Source organism: Cryptotermes secundus, unplaced genomic scaffold (assembly GCF_002891405.2).
Source record: "Cryptotermes secundus unplaced genomic scaffold, Csec_1.0 scaffold792, whole genome shotgun sequence".
NCBI classification, from domain to species: Eukaryota; Metazoa; Arthropoda; class Insecta; order Blattodea; family Kalotermitidae; genus Cryptotermes; species Cryptotermes secundus.
The window spans coordinates 347,863-368,938 of record NW_019725425.1 but is presented as its reverse complement, the minus strand read 5'-3'; the positions used below and the strand labels follow the sequence as shown (position 1 = coordinate 368,938).

Below are 21,076 nucleotides of genomic sequence, written 5' to 3'. Positions count from 1 at the left end.
ACCTTTGTCCACCCCCCCCCCCCCACTAAGCGAATTTAAAAAAGAAAGCTTTTTTTTTTACAGGAGTATTATGTAACTTCCTACTTTGATTAACCAGACATGAAATCGGACGGTACGAAACATTTATTGGTATAAATTTCGAAGTCATCATTCTGTTTCCATGCTGGCGAAGACCAAGGTTGTAATGTAAAGTTGTCCGTGCGCTTAACCACGTACTGATGATGTCTTAGATATGTGATGTAAACGTTTAGGATTCTTGACGGACTGACTAAATTGTGGCCCTGACCTATTTTAAGACATGGGTGTAAAAGTGGCGTAGCGTTAGGTGATTTTTTCGCTTTTGTTCTAACGTTAAAAACTGCAAATACATTCAAGAATTGCTAATTGGGAAAGATATATCGGATGTATCCAGCATGCCACAGCTCAAGCGTCACGATGAATACTGTATTAGAAAAAATTTACAGATATCTGTAGATTTTACCACAAAGTAGCCTTTTTGTTGTTGTTGTTGTTGTTGGTGGTGGTGGTGATAGTATGAAACACTACTGGACGTCAAGGTTGCTAGCATATAATGTTAATTTTTTTCCATTGGCGCTACAGCCCTCATTTGGGCCTAGGCCTACCTCCATGAAACTCTCCGTTTCACTTCGGTTTACTAGATCTCACACATTCGGTAGGACTCCTTGGGCGGGTGATCACCTCGTCGGAAGGGCTCTACCTGTACACAAACACAGAAAAACGCACAAAAACATCCATGCCCTGAGTGGGATTCGAACCCACGATCCCGGCTTCCAAGCGAGCGAAGACAGTGCATGCCTTAGACCGCTCGGCTACCGTGACCGGCCATATAATGTTAAATACTGTACTAAATAAAAAAAAGCCCTTGGTTTAATCCGCAAGCGAACTATACCGACCGAGCAATCACCATTTGTCGGCGAAGTTAGTGCCAACTTTAGGATAGAGGGTGTCGCGTGGTCAGCGCAACGAATCCCCACGGCCATTAATCTCAGTTTTCTAGACCGGAGTCGCTACTTTTTTATTCAAGTAGCTTCTAAATTATCCTCACGAAGCTGAGTGGACCCCGTTCCAGACACACTACTTCTCAGAAAATCTGGTAGCGCTGGGAATGGAACCCGGATCTCTGAATCAGTAGCCAGGAACTGTGTTCATTGGACTAAATGTCACAAAATGTAACAACAGGACAGCGCTGGTGACGCAGGCCTGCATGTGTCTGGGTAGTCGAGAATTACAGGCGCTGCAACAAAGGGAAAGTGTAAATGACCATGGGAATAGAGCCACTATCTTCCGTAGCATTCACAGGACCTTATACTGATTCTTATGTAAGGACGCTCTCTGCAGGGAGACTGAGACATCAGTAACGGATTATCTCCTTTACCGTCCCTTTCGTGTAGTCGTCATAATATTTTCAGTTTGACGAGTGTACAGACCGAGGAGTCCGAGTTCGAGTCCCGGCAGAGTCAAGAATTTTCTCTTCTCTAATCGTCCATACCGGCGCTGGGGTTCATCGAACCTCCTATACACTGGGTACCGGTGATAAAGCGACCGGCCCGTGAAGCTGACCACTCACCTCCAACTAGTGCCGAGGTCAAGAAAATGTGGATCTATACATCCGCTCCCCTATACACCTCCATGGCGAGTAGTGCTTAATTAGTAAAGCACAAGGACAACTTTACCTTTACCTTACGCGGAGTGTACATTTACATCTCCATTTTTATCCATAATTCAACTGCAGTTGCTCGCACCTGTGCCTAGCCCTACCAGCTTTGTAGACTCAGTTGCGCAGAAGCCTCTGCGTGAGATAACTGACATTCTTCTCGGTTTGGTCTACTTTATCGGACTTTGACCTCTCGTCGATCTTTTCGGCGATCTAAAAGCGATGTAAATTGCCGGGAGCTGGCGCTGAAGCATTTCCGAGTCTTTTTTTTTCAGGGTACGGTTTGATTTGGTTGATCCTGGTCCGTTACACTAGCAATATGTTCTTTATTCAGGCACATCGCTGTAGTTGTTGAAGGATCGAATTTTATATTCAAGACATATGATATTTTAAGGCTGACAACCTTACCGCCATCTTTGAGCAGATTGTCTAGATAATGTGAGAACATCAGCGTCTCTCAAACCAATGGGCCTTCACGGCCTGTTACAGGGATAGTTTTTATATACGTATTTGTGTATGTATTGTAATAGTAGTTTCTGCCTGTATTGATATATCCTTCTGAAGATTGTCTCTAAGACCGAAACATGTCAAGGATGAAAGATTAAAAAGGAAAGTAAAAAAGGTTTTATCAATCACAGTGGACGGAGTTGATTAACGTTTCATAAAAATCAGGACGTATGTTTCAACAAGGCAGATGTCTGCATTAGTGAACTGTGGTGGCATTATACCGCCTACCAGAAATGTTTCTAATACCCTGGATATTCACAGGAGTAACCTTACCGCCATCTTTGAGCCGATTGTCTAGATAATGTGGGACCCTCAACATCTCACAACCCTATGGGCCTTCATGGCCTGTCACAGGGATAGCTTTACTTTACTCTCGTTTTGTGTACTGCAGACAACCGTTTATGAATCCCAAAGCTTGGGACCCCTTCACCGGTTAGAAATTTGAACATTGCCCTGCTGCATATCACCCTTTTTCATTATCTTCAGAATCGAGAGAAATGAACGCTAAAATTAACACCTCCGCCACCAGATGTCAGATTTGTGCAGCGTACTGTATCAGTACAAAAGAGATGAGTTCCCTTATCTGTTGCACGCCCCTCATATATCATATTTGAATCGTGAAGAACGCTTTAGAATTTTACGCAGCCAGCAGAAACTCAAATTTCAGTACTGTGTCTGGGACCTGTTTTCTGTCCATGTTAGACATTTCGTGGTTTTGTAGTTCTTGGGATGTTGCCAGCATCTGCTAATAGACATTTTATGTTCGCGTGAAAATCAACCTGCTTTTACCTCCTGAATGCTCGCAGGTTTTTTATTTAATAATTACAGCCAACTCATTGGACTGAAGTGCTGTGCTGATTTTCTGTCCTTTTATTTCATGGTGGCCGCTGAGTTTCTACTGGGCTGAGGGCGACTCCCGTCTATCACACTTCCCTGTCAGGGCGCGTGCGCATAAGTTTGCTGACACGATAATGGCATACGGGAGAGGTTGAGTGTGGAAAATCTAGTTTGGTGATAGGAGCTACCATGCAGTATCGATTCATATCCGCCTCCTGTTTTAAGTAAACTGCAAGGTAAAATTGTGTACAGACAAGCAAGAGATGCAGTGAGAAGTTAGAAATCCATCTTCGTGACAGTACAAATTCTGTGTTATATGTCTCGTCAGTAAACCGAGTGGTAATCAGCGGCTTCCGTTTGCGGGCATATCTGTAACTACGCCGTCACGTCGCTGTTTCATTTCCTTTGTATGCTTACTACCTTCCTCGCCACTCTCTGCGTCCAGAGGCCGCCGTACTTGTGCCATGTATGCAGCCTGTGCGCGGAGAATAATCGCAAAAAGACAACCCTGCTGAGCCCTGAGTCCATCACGAATTGTATATGCCTGTGTCTCAATGAAAGGACGAAGGATGATAACGTTTTTGAACGCTAGGTTGGCTGAAAAGACAAATTACTGCACTAAAAGTTGAAGTCCCAGGTTTAACTAATTAAACACTACGCCATGAAGACATATGGGGGAGTAGATGTATAGACCCACATTTTTTGACCTCGGCACTAGTTGGAGGTGAGTGGTCAGCTTCACACCTCGGCCGCTTTACCCCCAGGGAAAGAGCTTCCGGTACCCATTGGATATGAGGTTGGATGGGCCCCAGACATGGAGAAGTGAAAATTTTTTCCACTACCGAGATTCGAACCCCGACCCCTCGGTCGTCTAGCCCATAGCCAGTCGCTATACCGGCTGCGCCATTTCACTAGAAGAAAAAATTAAATTATGACCCCCTCTGTGGTCTAGTGGTCAGCGTTGAATGTGAATGAATGTATGAGGGGTAGGCCTCCTTGGCCCCTGCACCGCGTCTTACAGTGCTCTATTGTGCTTAGTGGTCAGCGTTCCTGGCTACAGACCCAGAGGTCCGGGTTCGATTCCCGGCGCTACCAGATTTTTTTTTTCGGAGAAGTAATGGGTCTGGAACGGGGTCCACTTAGGCTCGTGATGATAACTGAGGAGCTATTTCAAGGAAATAGCGGCTCCGGTCTAGAAAACCGAAATTAACGGCCGTGGGGATTCGTTGCGCTGATCACGCGACACCCTCTATCCGCAAAAGTTGACACTAAACTTCGCCGAGAAGCGGCGGTCGCTCGGTCGGTATAGTTCACTTGCGGACTAAAGACACGGAGTTTTTTTATGAATAAGGAACAGTTAGTAAGGCTGCATGTTTATGAAGACTAAAGGCATAGTGCATTCTGAAAGAAAATAATATTTAGTAATTTCAGTTTTATCGTCCATTGGGCGGATGTCGTGCTAACCATCTGCCAATCCCTTGCAAAATCTCAGTTTCTGAGCCCCAGAGAAGTGTCACTACAAGACTGTAGGTTGCATGAATACTTCATGTCCCGATGCTGTTTATTATGTAGAGAAGATTAATGTAGAATTTGAATGTGGTTCGGATGTTCATAGAACTTTCAAAATTTCGGTACGTACATCCTTGTAATTAGTGCTGGATCATATTTTCCGGTAAATTAGGCAAGTGAGAATGGCTCGTCATATTAAGCAGCTTTTGATATCCTTATTTTCGGTTTTGTATCCTACTCCAAGTGATTTATAGCCTGTTTTGACGAAAAGAAAACACTGAAACACGCTGTGGCCTGAGTTGGGAGCTTCTCACATCTACTAATGGCAGTGTGCGCGAAAACTGCTTTTTCATTTCAGTTCTTGTATGCAAAATGTTGATTTCACAGTGAACATTAACCAGGGACCAGTGGGAATTTGTGGGTGCAGACAGTCGGAATGGAAACAGGGCCCCCCAGTATGGGAAATGCCCATTTTCGATAATAGCCCACTGATCCGTTAGCAAAGATAAATTGGTTTTCATCATTATGGTGAACTGGAAGTTTGATTTCTTGTTTTTGAAGCCTTCAGATGCTGTTAGTCTTCGTTTTTGTCTCAGGGCACTCAAAATTCTTCGCTCCAGTGCACTGTAGTCGTATATATTCTGTTAACTATATTGGTATTCGGTTCATCTGTGTTTTACATGTAATGTGGTCGTCTCTTTTTGTTTCCTCCAATTTTACGGATAAGGTTTGATGCATTAATTTTTCTATATGTCTGCATTTCGTTGATTTAGTTTTGTAATGCGTGCAGCATCCAGAACCCTTTCGGTGACGTTTTATCTATTGTTATTCACTGCCTTGACCTCTTTACCGTACTGTTAACGTCACTTTTGCGTTGGTGTTATATGTTTGAATTTTTCCTGATAACTTTCCTTATCTGAGCGTTTTCTGAAGTGATGAGTCTTCTGTACATCCTTGGGCACCCGAGGTCTCTACCTGCACAACACAGAGCAAAGCCGACATGCAAACTTGTTGGGCCCTTCAGTCCGTGAGGTCACTTTGATGGTCTCTAATAACATGTTTGGCAGAATTTATGTTAATGTCTGGTTTTATTTCCCGTACCACATCTGTGGGCTGACGTAAGAGATAAGGTAAATGTGAGCAGATTGTTCCATGTTTAGCCAGCAGCATTGACTTAACGGAAGTGAATACCAACTATAGCAGGTGAGAAAGCGGTTGCTAACGTTGGTTCGATGTTATGACGTGTATAGCCATTGCTAGGCAACGACTTGGTAAACACATTCCCACGAAGTGTAGCCATGCTACAGAAAGACGTCCATTAGTAGGTAACGGACCAGTCAACACGCCTCTTTAACAATAAAAGCTATATTTTCTGTGTGGTCCGTGTCGAGGGTCTATAAAAGGACACAGAAGAGCGACCTAGTATAAAATTTTTTAAACACTTTAGAAGTTTTAATACCAGGAAGGCTGCTGTGATTGTGAAAAGTTGAATATTATGTACATTGTGTATTCCAGGCATTATGTGTGTATGTAATTTAGCAATCAGAACACCTATTGTGATGGTGGTTTCCGAATAAGTATTGATGTTCCCTCTGAAGATGATCCGTAAGTGTGTGTGCGCCTCTCTCTTTCTCTCTCTGTCTCTCTCTCAAGTCTCAATTCTGAGACAGTAAAATATGGTCGCGAGTCCCAAGGGACTCGGACCCGAGAAAGACTGCGCTGGCAAGGGCCAGCAGCATATGCAAAAGAGAAGAGAGAGAGAGAGAAGGCGCCTCACAGAAACAAGACCGTAACTGTCAAACGATAATAATTAATATTTGGGGCTCGACACCAAGACTTACTGACTGACTGACTGTCAGTCGCAATGTGACTTTGACTCCGACCTAGTATAGAGAGAGAGAGAGAGAGAGAGAGAGAGTTACTTTACGACTGGCGGTTTGCCGCCAGTCAGTTCGTTTTGGCATCAGGCCCCTTGATGCCCACGACCAGAGATTTTTTTTTTCCAACTGAACTCTTGCGGTAATAGTCCTTATGTAACACCCTCTCTGACGAGAAGATGGGGTTGTCTCTTATGAATACACTTGACCTTTCGTCAAGTGTATATTTCGCACATATAATGTGTTATCGAAAACTCTTCCTTTTGCTTTACACACAATCCCTCTCTCAGTACAGGCTTTACAGAGCAGAGCATGCCTAACTTACAGCTCTTATGCTACAACGGAAACTTAGTCATTTGAACGGCCATAAGCTTGACCACTGCCAAGTTTAAGCCTCTTATATTTTCTATGTCTGGCTTCACCTTGTCCTATACCACGAACATGTTCATTCTCATGATTTTGTATGACTTCTGCTTGTCGTCTGCACAATTTTGTTATATAGTCGTATACATACGGAAAGTTGAAAGCTGTGTGCAAGTCGCGGACTGGTGTGCATTTTGGAAAATTTCCAGTGATGCGCAAGACCCTGTTTTGCATGCGCTGCAATTTTAGGAGGTAGGTGTCTGCCGCTAATTCCCAGGCGGGACAAGCGTAAGTCATTACTGATCTGATCAGTGCCTTATGGAGGGATAGTTTAGTGTTTGCGTTTAAACGCTCACGTTTGAATAGGGAGTAGATTCTAATAAATGTTCTGAAGGCCTTGGCTTCAATCATTTCTATGTGAAGTCTCCACGTAATCCTCTTATGGAAGATTACGCCCAGGTAGCAGTGAAGTGAAGAGACGAGTTTCTGAACGCTAGCCTTTCGGGATATGACCTTGCGCGAGCAGAGGAATTGAATTGAGTCGAGTCTTCGAAATTGGCAGTTGCAGAATAAGGTCAAGAAAGGGAATTAGGACGTGAAAAGAAGACCATTTGTGTGATTTGAAGTGACAACGAGACTGATAAATCCGTTGCCAGGATACGACTAGTGAAGACTGAGAACCCTGATGTGTGTAACGGTGAACTGTACGGTGTGTAGAATAGCGACAAAGATATATTATATGTAGTCCCAAACTATGCGAATGTGTAAGGTGCAGTAAATCCAGTCATCCAATCTAGAACCCCTACGCGTGACGATACATACCAGATCGACTGAACAGATGCTCTATTTTTCCACAGAAGATATCACATTTCTGCATCAGACGGGCTGGAAAAGAGGATTCGGAAGAGTACGTATACTCTTGCTTGTCAGAAGCTAAAATTAAAGTACCATGGGTAAAATCAGAGAGACAGAGTGAAGTCTGGAAGTTTCTGAATCATTTTGGCCACGTGCCTCCCTTACACACTTAGAATGAATCTCACTGTTTCGTAGAATGTAAAGGAAAATTCACTGACCATGTAGTACTTCGTTCAAAGTGAACAAGGACGAGAAATTACGAAAGCTGTTCCCAGCCTCCGGTGACATTATGCCTAATTTATTTGTCCAACCTTGTTACGAAATACGATTTTTGTCATAAATCTCGTACTTGCAAGGCTGATGTGTTGCTTGAAATAGAATGCATGTGCACTACTCACCCAAAGGCAGTGTCACTAGACCATGTGTGATTTGAAGTGACAGTGAAACTGTTTAATTCCGTTGCCAGGATACGGCTAGTGAAGACTGGGAATCCTAGTGCGTGTGTGACGGTAAACTGTAAATTTTGTAAATCAGCGATAGCGCTGTATTGCTTGTAAGCCCGAGTTGGTTGTCTCGCAGGTAGCTTAGTTTAGTTCGGTATATATGAACTCATCATTATGAAGAAGATAGTAGCTCTAAAAAACGTAATATGCATTTGCGAGTAAAGTCAATGCATGTGTATTATCGACCTGAAGATAATTGTGTGATATTTTGCAATACGTTTTTCTACGCTGACATATAGACTTTCTTGAAATGTACAAAGAGTTGATTAAGCGTTTGCACTGAGCTGTATACCTATTACCGACCGAGTGACTGGCACTTGCCAGCGAAGTTAATGCGAACTTTAGCGGATGGAAGGTGCCACGTGGTCAGCACAACGAATCCCCACGGCCGTTAATTTCGGTTTTCTAGACCGGAGCCGCTATTTCCTTGAAATAGCTCCTCAATCGGTCGGTCGGTGGGTATAGTTCGCTTGCGGACTTAAGCCACGGAGTTTAGTTTTTAGTTTAGTATATCTATTACGTTGGGAATCCACATTCATTAGCTTGAAAGTTCAGAGTGGAAATAGACATTTAGCCCCAAAATTGCTAAGTTTTGTAATTCTAACCTTATTCTAGTCCACTGCAACATTGCTGCATATGGAAGCAACGTTCATGTAATACAGTAAGTTTTTCCTGTAACTTTTCCTCTCGGAATGCTTTTACGGTGTGCCCCAACCTCTCTATGAACTTTGAACGTTTTGCACACCATTAGCGGGTTGCGGAAATGCCGGCAAGCCTTTAATTCATGGACGCCAGCAACTTCAACTCAGTCCTATCTTCTTGCTTTTGTCGCTTTGAACTTTTATCTGTTACAATACTTCTTAAGTACCGAACGCGCCTGATACGATGTTCGAACGTCACTTTGTAAGTAAATAAGCTCCTTGTTGAAGCCTTTGTTCGTATGCATTGATACTTTGAGTGCTCTTCAGGCGGGGAAAGATAATTAGAACCTTTTTCTAGTGAAATAATATAAACATGTAACATTTATCGTTTTAATGAGGAACAATCGAATTTGAAGAGCATTACGAGAAGATTGTGATTATTCATTGGCCTTGCATTGCTCTCCTGTGCTTCTGATTTGGATATCGATAAAATTGGAGGCGTGGAAAGTTACTGTTGCAGTAGCAAAGTTCACAGACTTGGGTCACTTTGATTTAGTTACAATCGTTTCTTTGTTTTGCAGAGTAGCAACACGCCGCTCCCGATGACCCGCAGATAAGACCAGTGAATGCAGGCAATCGGTAAGTAACCGTGGCTCTCTCTTCGTATCTATAGATTTATGGTCCCTTTATATTAATAGGAAGGCCTTTCGAATTTGGAAGACATCCGTTTCTTTTATATTGAAATTCTTATCCTTTTACTATGAGTGGAGGGTGATCTTGAACACAGAACAGTCTCTGATTCCAGAGACCACAAGAACAAGAGAAAAATTGGAGTGTTGATTGCAGCTTTGCTTCATAATTACCCGATTAATTTGCCAGAGTGTATGCACAACCAGTAAGGAAACCAGTGCAATATTTTGAAAGATACAGGCCGTAAGATATTCTGTAGTTCGGTATCGTCTTCATTTTTTTCCCGTTCCCTGAAATCATTTTTACACGATTTCTTGAAATGTCCATTCGTCTGCTTCATATATTGTATTTGAAATGCAGCATTTATTGAAATAATGAGCAGTATTATGGATGCATGTCACGTGATACAAATCATAAAGCTGCCAACTGCACATATGGGGCTCGAGGCGTGATTAGACGAGCGTTAATATCTCATTGCGGTGTCTGTCCAAACGTGGCATTGTAGACGGACAGTCTGGATACGGTTTTAAATGGCACATCGTAAAACAAAAGCAGAAAAGTGTAGTTGGTGTGAATAAGAACATGAGGATTGTTGGGACGTATGTTATTTCATGACTGTGCTGAATTCCACGTGTTACGTAGTCTTCATGAGATAGGGGTGTCATAATGAATGGTGAAGAGGAAGGAATTGCTAAGGTGACGGTCTTTCTTTATTTCAGAACTAGGTGAAACTGCGTGGAATGACTAAAATAAGTTACTGCATTTACAAGGAAACTTCTGTAACGTGTACAGAGTTACAAAGAAAATATCACATTTAAAATTATTTTGAATTTTATAAGTTCAGTTCGTTATATCAGTGAAAGGGTTAGAACCTAATGCGTAGAGTTGGGCCACATATCGACAAGTATCAAGGGAAATTTTGGCATCTGTGTAAGATATAGGCATTCCTTGGGCATTACGAGGACCACCTCTCCGTCATATTCCCGGCCGTACGTATTGTGCTTGCTATGTGGATTAACGCTACCAGAACATCAAGGGACATCAGTTTATGCCAAAAAGATAAACTAGGACAGTGCTTCATTTCATTGCCTAAGCGAATGAACCTTTATATTTGATAGAAACTTATGTTGAGGTACATCCATTACGGATATTGAAGGTCTAAAATATATTTTGCCACTATATTTGTTGGATAAAGGGTTCAGTTCTCCATTCTATATCTATATACTCCTAGCTATCTATGGCTGTACAGCCCTTTTGTTAGACCTTGGCAGCTTTTTCAGTTTCTTGATTTTTTTACACGGTCGGTAGGACACCTTGGACGGGGGATCAGTCCGTTGCAAGGCCGCTACCTGCCCAGAACACAGCACAAGCACAGAATAAACGCACACACAGACATTCCTGCCTCGAGTGGGCTTCGAACCCACGGTCCCAGTGTTCGAGCGAACGAAGACAGTTCACGCCCTAGACCGCGCGGCCCTGTTGTTTGCAGCCGGTAAATATGGAGTATTGCAACATGGTTGCAGAGCTGTGTTCGTAGTGAATGGCTGTCACCCCGCCAAGCTGTAGGATAGCAGTACAAGATTCCCTCGCTGTAGCGAGTGCCAGTAGTACGGACTTTTGACATGTGACGTCTAATTGGTGAATGGTTACCAGCGTTTCGCAGGAAAACACTGCCTACATCTTCAGGGTGGAAGATTCAGCAGTTTCCTCTAAAATTTGGGTACTTATGTACAAAACTGCACTACGTCACATCCTTAGAGATCAAAGAATTGATACCGCCATGAGTTGTGGGTTATTTAAGAACGATTTAATTTTTGTAATGCTAGTGGGGTGAGACTAAATCCCTTTTACTGCGGCCACTTCTGGCCTATTGTACCAGCCCCAGATGATAGGTGAGTGTGATTGTGGAGCAATTGGTGGAATGAGGATTGGCAGGGGAAACCGAAGTACTCTTAGAAAACCTGCCCCAGTGTCACTTTATCCGCCACAAATCCCACTTGACCAGACCCGGGATCGAAGCCGGGCTGCCGCGGTGGGAAGCCAGCGACTAACCGCTTGAGCTATGGCGCGTCCTAACAACGATTTCAGTAGCTAGACTATATATATGGTTTCGCAATGAGAACCGTAAACATCTTAAATGTAAATGTTATTTACTGTAGGACTAATTACAAGGAGCATTGTGAAATGGAATTATAAACAAGGCTTGAATGGTTTAAATGCCCGTATATCTTCTTGATACGTCATGTTCGTCAATAAAATAGTAATTAAACTGTTTTAAAACTTAAATTAGGCACTCAGGTTCTATTGCTGAGAGTTGACCTACCAGAATGTATTATTTTTATGGAGCGTAGTGGTCAAGGGGCTATGCTGCAAGCCGGAAGGTCGCGGGTTCAAGTCCCGATGAGGTCATTGGATTTTTTAAGTTGACCTAATCCTTTCAGCCGCACTATGGCCCTGGGGTTTACTCAACCTCTAACAGAAATGAGTTCCAGGAATTTTCCTGGGGAGTAAAGCCACGTAAGGCTGACAACCTTACCGCCATCTTTGAACCGATTGTCTAGAAAGTGTGGGACACTCAACGTCTCACAACCCTATGGGCCTTCATGGCCTGCTAAAGGGATAGCTTTACTTTTTTTTTACTCGTATTACAGCATTTAACTATTGGAAATTACGACGGAATGATTTTGGCATATTCTGAGATGCTGTCCCAACATTTGCCTTGAAGTCATGGAATCCATAGGCGATATTATGTTATTTATTCGTTTATTAAAATCATAAGTTGAGCTTATTGACTGAGCGAGGTATGAAAGGAAGAGACGTGATAGTAGCATTGGGTCCTGCCCCCAACAGGGAAGTCTGCTGTGGATTCTGTATTTAAGCATCCTGTTGCAAGCCATATTAAAACGTCTGTGTATAGTACAGTCTGTCAGTAATGCAACATATTGTTCCTTTTCCTTCCACTTACACTATTAACACATGTTTCGGCCTTAGATGGCCATCTTCAGGTGAATAGACTTGAAAGGTTTCTGACGATGGTGTATGCTGTACAGAACTCTTAGGCTTATTTTGGACTCTATCCATCGTCTGGTATATAGAAGACAAAAAGCACAACGTTTCGGAGACTGGATCTGTCTCCGTCCTCAGGTGGATGGGGCAGGATAAACCTACTCAGTAGGGCCCGTTAGAAAGAGCTAGTCTCGTCCAGTGATTGACATTAGCTGTTTCTAACGGGCCCAACTGAGTAGGTTTATCCTGCCCCATCCACCTGAGGACAGACAGATCCAGTCTCCGAAACGTTGTGGTCTTTTGTATTCTATATACCAGACGATGACTTGAGTCTAAAATAAGCCTAATATGAGCCTTAATATATAAAAACTGCTATACTGCATTAATATGCGGTAAAATCACACGTGGTAGTTCACTTAATAAAATAAAATTCATTAAAATTTCAATTTTCGTCACTTTTGTGAAATTCTCTTCCACCTCACAAGGGGTACCATCCATTTGTTTAGAACTGTCTGTTTCTCTCCATGTTTTTATGTTCGTTAGCCCGTTGTTCTGTCACGTCTGCAGTCTGTAACATGTCCCTTGCTTGTGCGTGTTTATTTTATTTTGTTAAGTGGACTACAGCTTGTGATTTTACCGCATATTAATGCAGCGTAGCAGTTCTGATGTATTAAGACACATGAAGATGGCCATCTAAGGCCGAAACATGTTGTATTAAAGTACAAGTGGAGGAAAAAGGAACAATTTGTTGCATTATTGACGGACTGTCTTATACATAGACGTTTTACTGTGGATGTATCTGTCTCGGCTCACCTAACTCCTAGAAGCGGAGTCCTTGTTGAGAAGCTAACAGTCGCACAGCTACTCGAGAAATTCCTCTCCTTCTATGGAAGCCGAAGGCGCAGACGCGTGTAAACACAATCCCGCCACGTTGCCTCACGTCTCCTGCGCTCAAGCTTTGCGATCCAGATTTTATGCAGGTCAGTAAGACACGGCAGTCACCACCGTGTGGCACTAAACCTTCACTGATGTAACTTGTGCGTAATTTTGCACTGTGGTAGCGGCTGTTTGATATCGGGCCGGACGACTGTTTGCTCGAATCGTTGTGGCTGCGCAGTTAAAATTAACTGAGCGAGGTTAAGCTACTCCATGCACACAGTTGGCACGAGTCATCACATGTCATTTCCTATAAATTCAGTCTTTCCGAATTATTTACGCAAACGAAGAAGAAGGAACCTAACAAATGTCCGATTTTCTTAGAAGAACACAGACCTGCTGTGAAAGTGCGGGTTCTGATATAATGAAACCAGTTCAGTTTTAGAACCAAGGTAAATCTATTCCCGATGCTTGGCAGTGACACTTTTAAAAGAAATGCACGAGATGTGGATTATTTCAGATAATAGAAGGATTTCGATTATTTTTAACTTTATTCGTTCTGGTCCGTCACAATAGATAATTATTATAAAATGATTTGACAACAGTGTCCAGTGTGACTCTGTATATATTTGTTTATATAGTGCCTTTACATGTTTCGCTCAGTTGTGACCATCTTCAGAAGGCAATAACAACATACGAAGGAACTATTACATAGATCATAATACATAAACCTCTGCATAAAGATTTTTAATTGTTAAACTTAAAATGTGTTTTAAATTAATATGTTATTAATAATGTTCTTAATATTTGAAATCTTGAACCGCTGAGGTTTGTGTCTCTATGCCTCTTCTGTCAAAACGGGAGAATGTGGTGTTCTTTGCGATCAACTGAGGTCCGGGCATCGTTGTTTTCCCCTTTTTATATGCTTCGCTAAGGATTTGTATTGTCAAGTTGTATGTCCTTTCGTTGTGTATTCAGTCACACTGGACGGTGTTGTCAATTCATTTTATAATGATTTCGATTATATTACACAAATGAATTACATTTCCTTCGTGCTTTAATGTGGGGATGATATTAAAACGGATCTTAGAAGAATTCTGTACGAGGATTTTGTCTGGATTAAACTGTCCCGTTATAGGACCAAGTGGCAGACTTCTGAACAGGGTTATATGATACAGGAGAATTACTTTACCAGATGAGAAACCATCACGTATTTAAGGACTGTCATGTTCCGTGATGCTGGTAAATTATTCGTTCAGTTGGGTAAAAATGGCTGAAACTTATTCTCTGGCCGGAATATATTCTGAGCGCCGTGATATCACATTTTTTTCAATGGCTCGTCTAGCCCATTCGGGGCCATGACCTCTTATTCAGTTCCATAATAATTTTTACACAGACGGTAGGACTCCTTGGACCAGTGATCAGTCCGTCGCAAGGCCTCTACCTAAACACAGGACAACACAAACACGAAATAAACGCATACACACACCAAACATCCACGCCTTGAGTGGGTTTGAACCCACGATCCCAGCGTCCTAGCGAGCTAAGACAGTTCATGCATGCCGTAGACCGCGCGGCTACTGTGACCGACATTACCCACATCTAAATACATGTATATATCTGTGTCTAATTAATATTCACTGACACATATAGGGGGCGTAAATTTAAATTATAGTCTCTGTAATAAATGGCACATCTACATTTGCTGCCAGGGAAAGATCCTCCAGTGCCCGCAATCTTCTGCTCGTATATACATATGTAAGAGGAGACAAGTCAAGGAAGATGAGGTGGGCAGTGCATGTAGCACGAATGGGGAGAAGATGAATGCATATAGGATATTGGTGGGAAAGCCGGAAGGAAAGAGACCACTGGGATGCAAAGGCATAGGTGGATGGACAATATTAAAATGGATCTTAGAGAGATAGGATGAGATGGTATGGATTGGATTGATCTGGCTCTGGAGGGTTCTTGTGAACACGATAATGAATCTTCAGGATCCATAAAATGCTGGAAAATTCTTGAGTAGCTGCACATTTGGCGGCTCTTCAAGAAGGGCCCAGCTCCATAAGTAAGTAAGTAAGTTATTATTATTATTATTATTATTATTATTAGAGGGGATGGGTTTTCCCCATGCACTTAGACCAGTTATTGGTACATTGTGCGTCCCCCTTTAATTGCTACTGTCGCCATACCCTACCGGTGCTGGTGCGTGCTATCAGCCCCGTTCAGCCAACGAGGTCGGCCCTCGGTTCCTGTTATTTCTCCCATCTACCAGAGGCATTGAAAACTACTTGGGCGGGAAACTTGTTGCCTAATTTTGATCAGAGGTCTGCTAGAGACATGAGGATCTTTTACGTGCCGTAAATCTACGACACGGGACCCACGGCTTAAAGTCCCCACGACCTCCGCCGGGTTTGAACCCGCGTACCTTGAGTCATGAGGGGGGAGCATTACCCCTAGACTACGGAGGCCGCTTAAGTAAGTAAGTAAGAAAGAGGAGGCAGTTTGTGACTATGTATATCATTCTCACACCGTAGCATTTTTCGTGTACCTAACACAAGTGGCAGCTCTGCGTTCAAAACTGTGTCATCCGAAGGAAAAATGCGTTAACTTAATTCACTGTTTAAAAGGAGACGTAAGGAAGTGAGATAATAGTATGAGAGGGATAAAGAGAAAGAAACAAGAAGTTCAGGGAAGAACTAATCGCATACTTTTCCTTTGTTACGGCACGGCCCGAATAGAGAACGATGCTTGCAACAAGTTGTTTATTGCATGTATTCGTTGCTGCGGGAACGTGTTTACTGAGCCTTTGCCTAGCAACGATAGGAGGGTTGAACATACAGATACATAGACTGATAGGAGGGATTTATTAAGTACTCTGGTTAGGGCCGCGCCATAGCTCAAGCAGTTAGTTGCTGGCTTCCCACCGCGGCGGTCCGGGTTCGATTCCGGGTCTGGTCAAGTGGTATTTGTGGTGGACAAAGTGGCGCTGGGGCAGGTTTTCTCCGAGTACTTCGGTTTCCCCTGCCAATCTTCATTCCACCAGTTGCTCCACAATCACCCTCACCTATCATCTGGAGCTGCTACAATAGGCCAGAAGTGGCCGCAGTACAAGGGACTTAGTCCCACCCCGCTAACAGTAAATAAAAGTACTCTGGTGAGATGGGCCCAGGTGCCGTGATATACATACCAAATTCAGGTATTCAGAAGTTTGGGGGATGAACAGACACACTACTTTAGGAAAGTAGGCTAAAGAGGTTGTAAAGATTCACGAATCGAAATGAATTATTCCCCGTTGAATTTCAAGGAATTTTCGCAAAGTGCGAGAACCGTGTTCAAATTTGCCGCTTGAGATTGGCATCGTACCGGCCGCGCTGTGGCTGATGAAGTGGGTGGTGATGTGAGAAGGTTTGTACATTTATTGAGGGAGGCTGGGACGTCCGTAATAAAGTGGAAGTACATTTATCCCACTGTTTACCGGTGAAGGTGAGTGAGGTTTAAATTTAGATTAAGAAATCGACAGGAATTGGGATTTCGCCCAAGGGACAATGTTCTGCTTAGACCTTTACATTCATTTAGTCAGTTTATAAGCACTGAAAATTCTTATTTTTCTTCTACCGTGGCAAAGATTGGCACAAGTTCCGTTCCGAGTCTAATAGAACGCTGTTCAGATTGTGGTCATCTGAGTTCTGACGTATTCGTATAGGTGGATACCGTTTCGTAGGAACATGTTGCCTCCATCTTCATGGTCGAAGTGAGGATACGGTTAGGCTACATAAGCAGATTCCGAGTAAGGTTATGGCCAAGATCCGTGGGTGGGTGGGTGGAGGAGGTGAGACGGGAACGGAACCCAGCCCTAGACAGTAAGGACCTTCTGCAGGATATCTGTGTTAGATCTTGCCATTACTTCCTGAATTTATATTCCCCCGTCGTTTTCTGGAAGAAGCTAGGAGCTCAGTAATGGACGGGTCGTGGAGATTGGTAATCCACCTGTCGCGCTTCCGTTGTCTCATAAGAAAGATAGGCGCATGGTGGAACATATCTTCGCCCTTATCCTGCTTACCTTCTAACCAATTTAAACTGAACACGAACAAGATGCCATCGCAGGGCATCTCACGTTTGTGTCTTATAATTCCCTACCAGCAATTTCAGTCTGAAATGCCGTGCTGGCATAGTGTTCTAGAATAGTGTTTGATAGCAGATAGTGGAAAAATGTTTAAAATTTGTTAAGATAATGTTTTTTTTTTTTTTTGATGTGAGACAACTTGATAGCCCGTCGAAATCTGCTTTCCGCCTTCGGTTTGGTAAGCGTGATAAACGAACCATGTGACCTAGGCACATGACATTTGTGTGCGGGTAGATACCGTACCTGCGAATTTGCATAAGACATGCAAAAGTGTCGGTAATGCGAAGTTCTGATCGCACATTCTAGAAATTTAATATCGTAAATCCAACAAACAAAACAAACTCCTGGTTTTAATCTGCAATCGAACTATACCAACCGAGCGACCGCAACTTGTCGGCGAAGTTAGTACAAACTTTAGCGGATAGAGGGTGTCACGTGGTCAGCACAATAATTTTCTGTTTTCTAGACCGAAGCCGCTATTTCCTTGAAATAGTTCCTCAGTTATTTTCACGAGGCTGAGTGGACCCCGTTTCAGACCCACTACTAAGAAAAAAAATTGGTAGCACCGGGAACCGAACCCGGACCTCTGGATCTGTAGCCAGGAACTCTGACCACTAGACCACAGAGGCGGTCCGTCAGATGAAATATGTTTCCCCGCCTGCTCTTCTGGTGACCAGGTTGAGGGTTTTGCGAGTGAGTATGTTACCCGGATAACTTAGCTGTCGTAGGGTTAGTTCAGACCACCTCCGTGGTCTTGTGGTCAGGGTTCCTAACTACAGATCCAGAGGTCCCGGGTTCTATTCCCGGCACTACCAGATTTTTTCTGAGTAGTGGGTCTAAAACGGGGTCCACTCAGCCTCGTGAAGATAACTGAGGAACCATTTCAAGGAAACAGCGGCTTCGGTCTAGAAAACCGAATATTACTGTGCTGACCACGTGACACTCTCTATCCACTGAAGTTTGCATTAACTTCGCCGACAAGCGGCGGTCGCTCGGTCCTTATAGTTCGCTTGCGGACTACAGGCCACGGAGGGTTAGTTCAGTCAGTTGTGGGCCTGCGACTCTGTTGCCTGTGGCCCTGCAGTAGGACTTAACGTCATCTGGCCCAATCCGCTGGAGATTTACGCAGAACTTTCAGAGGGACCGTATTAATTCCGAATTCCAGAGCTGACTTTGTCAGCATTTCACTTTGTTCGAACATATTTTCGCAAAATTGACTTTCAAATTGCAAAATTTGGATACAAAATTCGGATATTTTCCATGCGCTGCTTATCATTTTACGACCGAAACTTTCAGAATTATTTATAACTCCACTTTCGAAATTTGTTGTATGCTAGTCGATTGTTGTAACGCGTCGGAACTGGTTGTAATAATTTCGCCTTTTTATAAAATGAAATAAACAAAATGAAGATACTAAAGTGTATTTTGGTATCTGTATTTTCTCCCTCGGCCGTTCACAGTGGCTGCACGGTCTAAGACATGAACTGTTTCCGCTCGCTGAAACACGGATCGTGAGTTCGAATCTGGCTGATCCCCCGGCCCAAGGAGTCTTAACCAACTGCGTGAAAGATCAAGTGACTGAAACTCGGCTAAGGTCCAACAAAGGGCTGTAGAGCTATAAATATGTAGGTAAGTAGGTAGGTAGATAGGTAGGTAGATACATTTCCTCCTTCGACGTGCCTAAAGACAGTGCTCAAGTTTAGAAAAGCTTTAAGAGTAACTTATAAAGAGGGCCGCGCCATAGCTCAAGCGGTTAGTCGCTGGCTTCCCACCGCGGCGGCCCGGGTTCGATCCCGGGTCTGGTCAAGTGGGATTTGTGGTGGACAAAGTGGCGCTGGGGCAGGTTTTCTCCGAGTACTTCGGTTTCCCCTGCCAATCTTCATTCCACCAATTGCTCCACAATCACCCTCACCTATCATCTGGGGCTGGTACAATAGGCCAGAAGTGGCCGCAGTACAAGGGACTTAGTCCCACCCCACTAGCATTAAAAAACATATAAAGAGAGCTTGGCAAACTCCTCGTTGAACTGATGCAATAAAAATGCAAAAAATATTATTAAAATAACCTTCGTTGTTTCCCTGCAAGGAAGCAATTATACCTGAAAGATGTGAAATTCGAAGACGTTCAGTTCATTATATTACCTTAATTCAGCACACTTATTGTTACTTTGAATACGGTAATTACGCTTATTATTACCTTCGGTAACACTGTCAATCTCGAAGTTTTATCGAAAACTGTATTTAGAAGCATTAATATCATATAGCGTTAACGAACCGTAATGAATGAGTCGTCTGTACGGAATATTTTATTTTCCCCGATGTTAGTGAGACTTTTGTTGGAACATGTACAAGTTTTCTTCTGCGTAAACCTAATCTTATTTTATTAACTGTTTTGTGGAAGGTTCCGAAGGAAATGTCCCTCGCACAAATTATATTGCTTGGAATAAGAAAACGATTTCGTAGTACGACTCTCCCTCCTGCCTCGACTGTCAGTTGTCAGTTTACTTCCGCACAATGGAAGCCTTTGGAGTTCTTTGTACTCTAGTGCGGGTTGTACCTTCCCAATTTTGTTATGCCTGAAAATTACTGAATTACGGGCGAACTTTATTTCTTCGAAATATGTCTATGTAAAATGTATGAACGGGAATAATATGAGTAGCCAGTATTTACAGGTTTTGGGTGGAAGTTTCCTTGAATTGAAATGAGACGGGTTTCTATTCAGTTCAGTATAATTCTCATAACAAAACAGCGGAACTTTAGTTTATTTAAGAAAGGTAAGTTAAATGGGGTAGAGGTAGAGGCCTTGCGACGAGCTGATCACCCGCCCAAGGAGTCCTACCGAATGTGTAAGATCTAGAAAAACCGAAGTGAACGGAGAAGTTCATGGAGGTAGGCCTAGGCCCACTGGGGCTGTAGTGCCAAGGAAACAAAAAGTTAAATGGGAGCTGATAAACAGCGGTGTGCACTGAGAGTTCTGTGCCCAGTAACCCATTCAGCGTTATGCATACATTTGCGCTGCTGGCTGTGTGGAAGTGTTAGAGCTGTCATACAGCATATTTTTACAAGGATCGTTTTAGTGGGACATTTGTTTCAGCTATATTCCTTTCCTGTACATCGATATTGGGCAACTTCGAAATTTTCTGTTCCAATCGTTAACTTGATGAAAAATTGAATAAGTAATGCTCTCCAGGAAATCGTTCAGACCTGATAACCGAAACCCGAGGCACAGAACGCGGCGACAGTGATGCTAATAACCATAGAACAGCCAAATGGAGGGTCAGAAGCACCAGCAGCAGCAGCAGCAGCAGCAGTTAAATCCAGATACCGCGGTGCAACGACTTCAAGGTTTATAACTGAGGAAGTGCTTCCAGCCGTACAGAACGTGTTCGTGTTGATATATGCAATGTCATAAAACTGTTTTAGTGTGTAAAGAAAATAACAAATATACTGTATTCTTGACACAGTTCGGGCACGTGAATATTAAAAGCCAATTTGGAACCGAGGACATGAAGTTGTTGTTATTATTATTATTATTATTTATTATTATTATTCGCGCTAACTTTGTAATTGGCCTCTGTGCTGTTAAGTTTGCATGTAAATAAACACGAATTG

General features: G+C 43.0%; 1 protein-coding gene across 17 annotated transcripts in view; it reads left to right on the top strand.

The window, feature by feature from the left end:
* LOC111863401 (plasma membrane calcium-transporting ATPase 3) overlaps positions 1-21,076 on the top strand; it is a 400,552-nt gene that overhangs the window by 173,592 nt on the left and 205,884 nt on the right. For all 17 annotated transcript variants that reach the window (XM_023849698.2, XM_023849697.2, XM_023849693.2 and 14 more), the window contains one exon: positions 9,349-9,406. The gene's annotated coding sequence lies outside the window, so the exon portion shown is untranslated. The remainder of the gene's footprint in view (positions 1-9,348; positions 9,407-21,076) is intronic.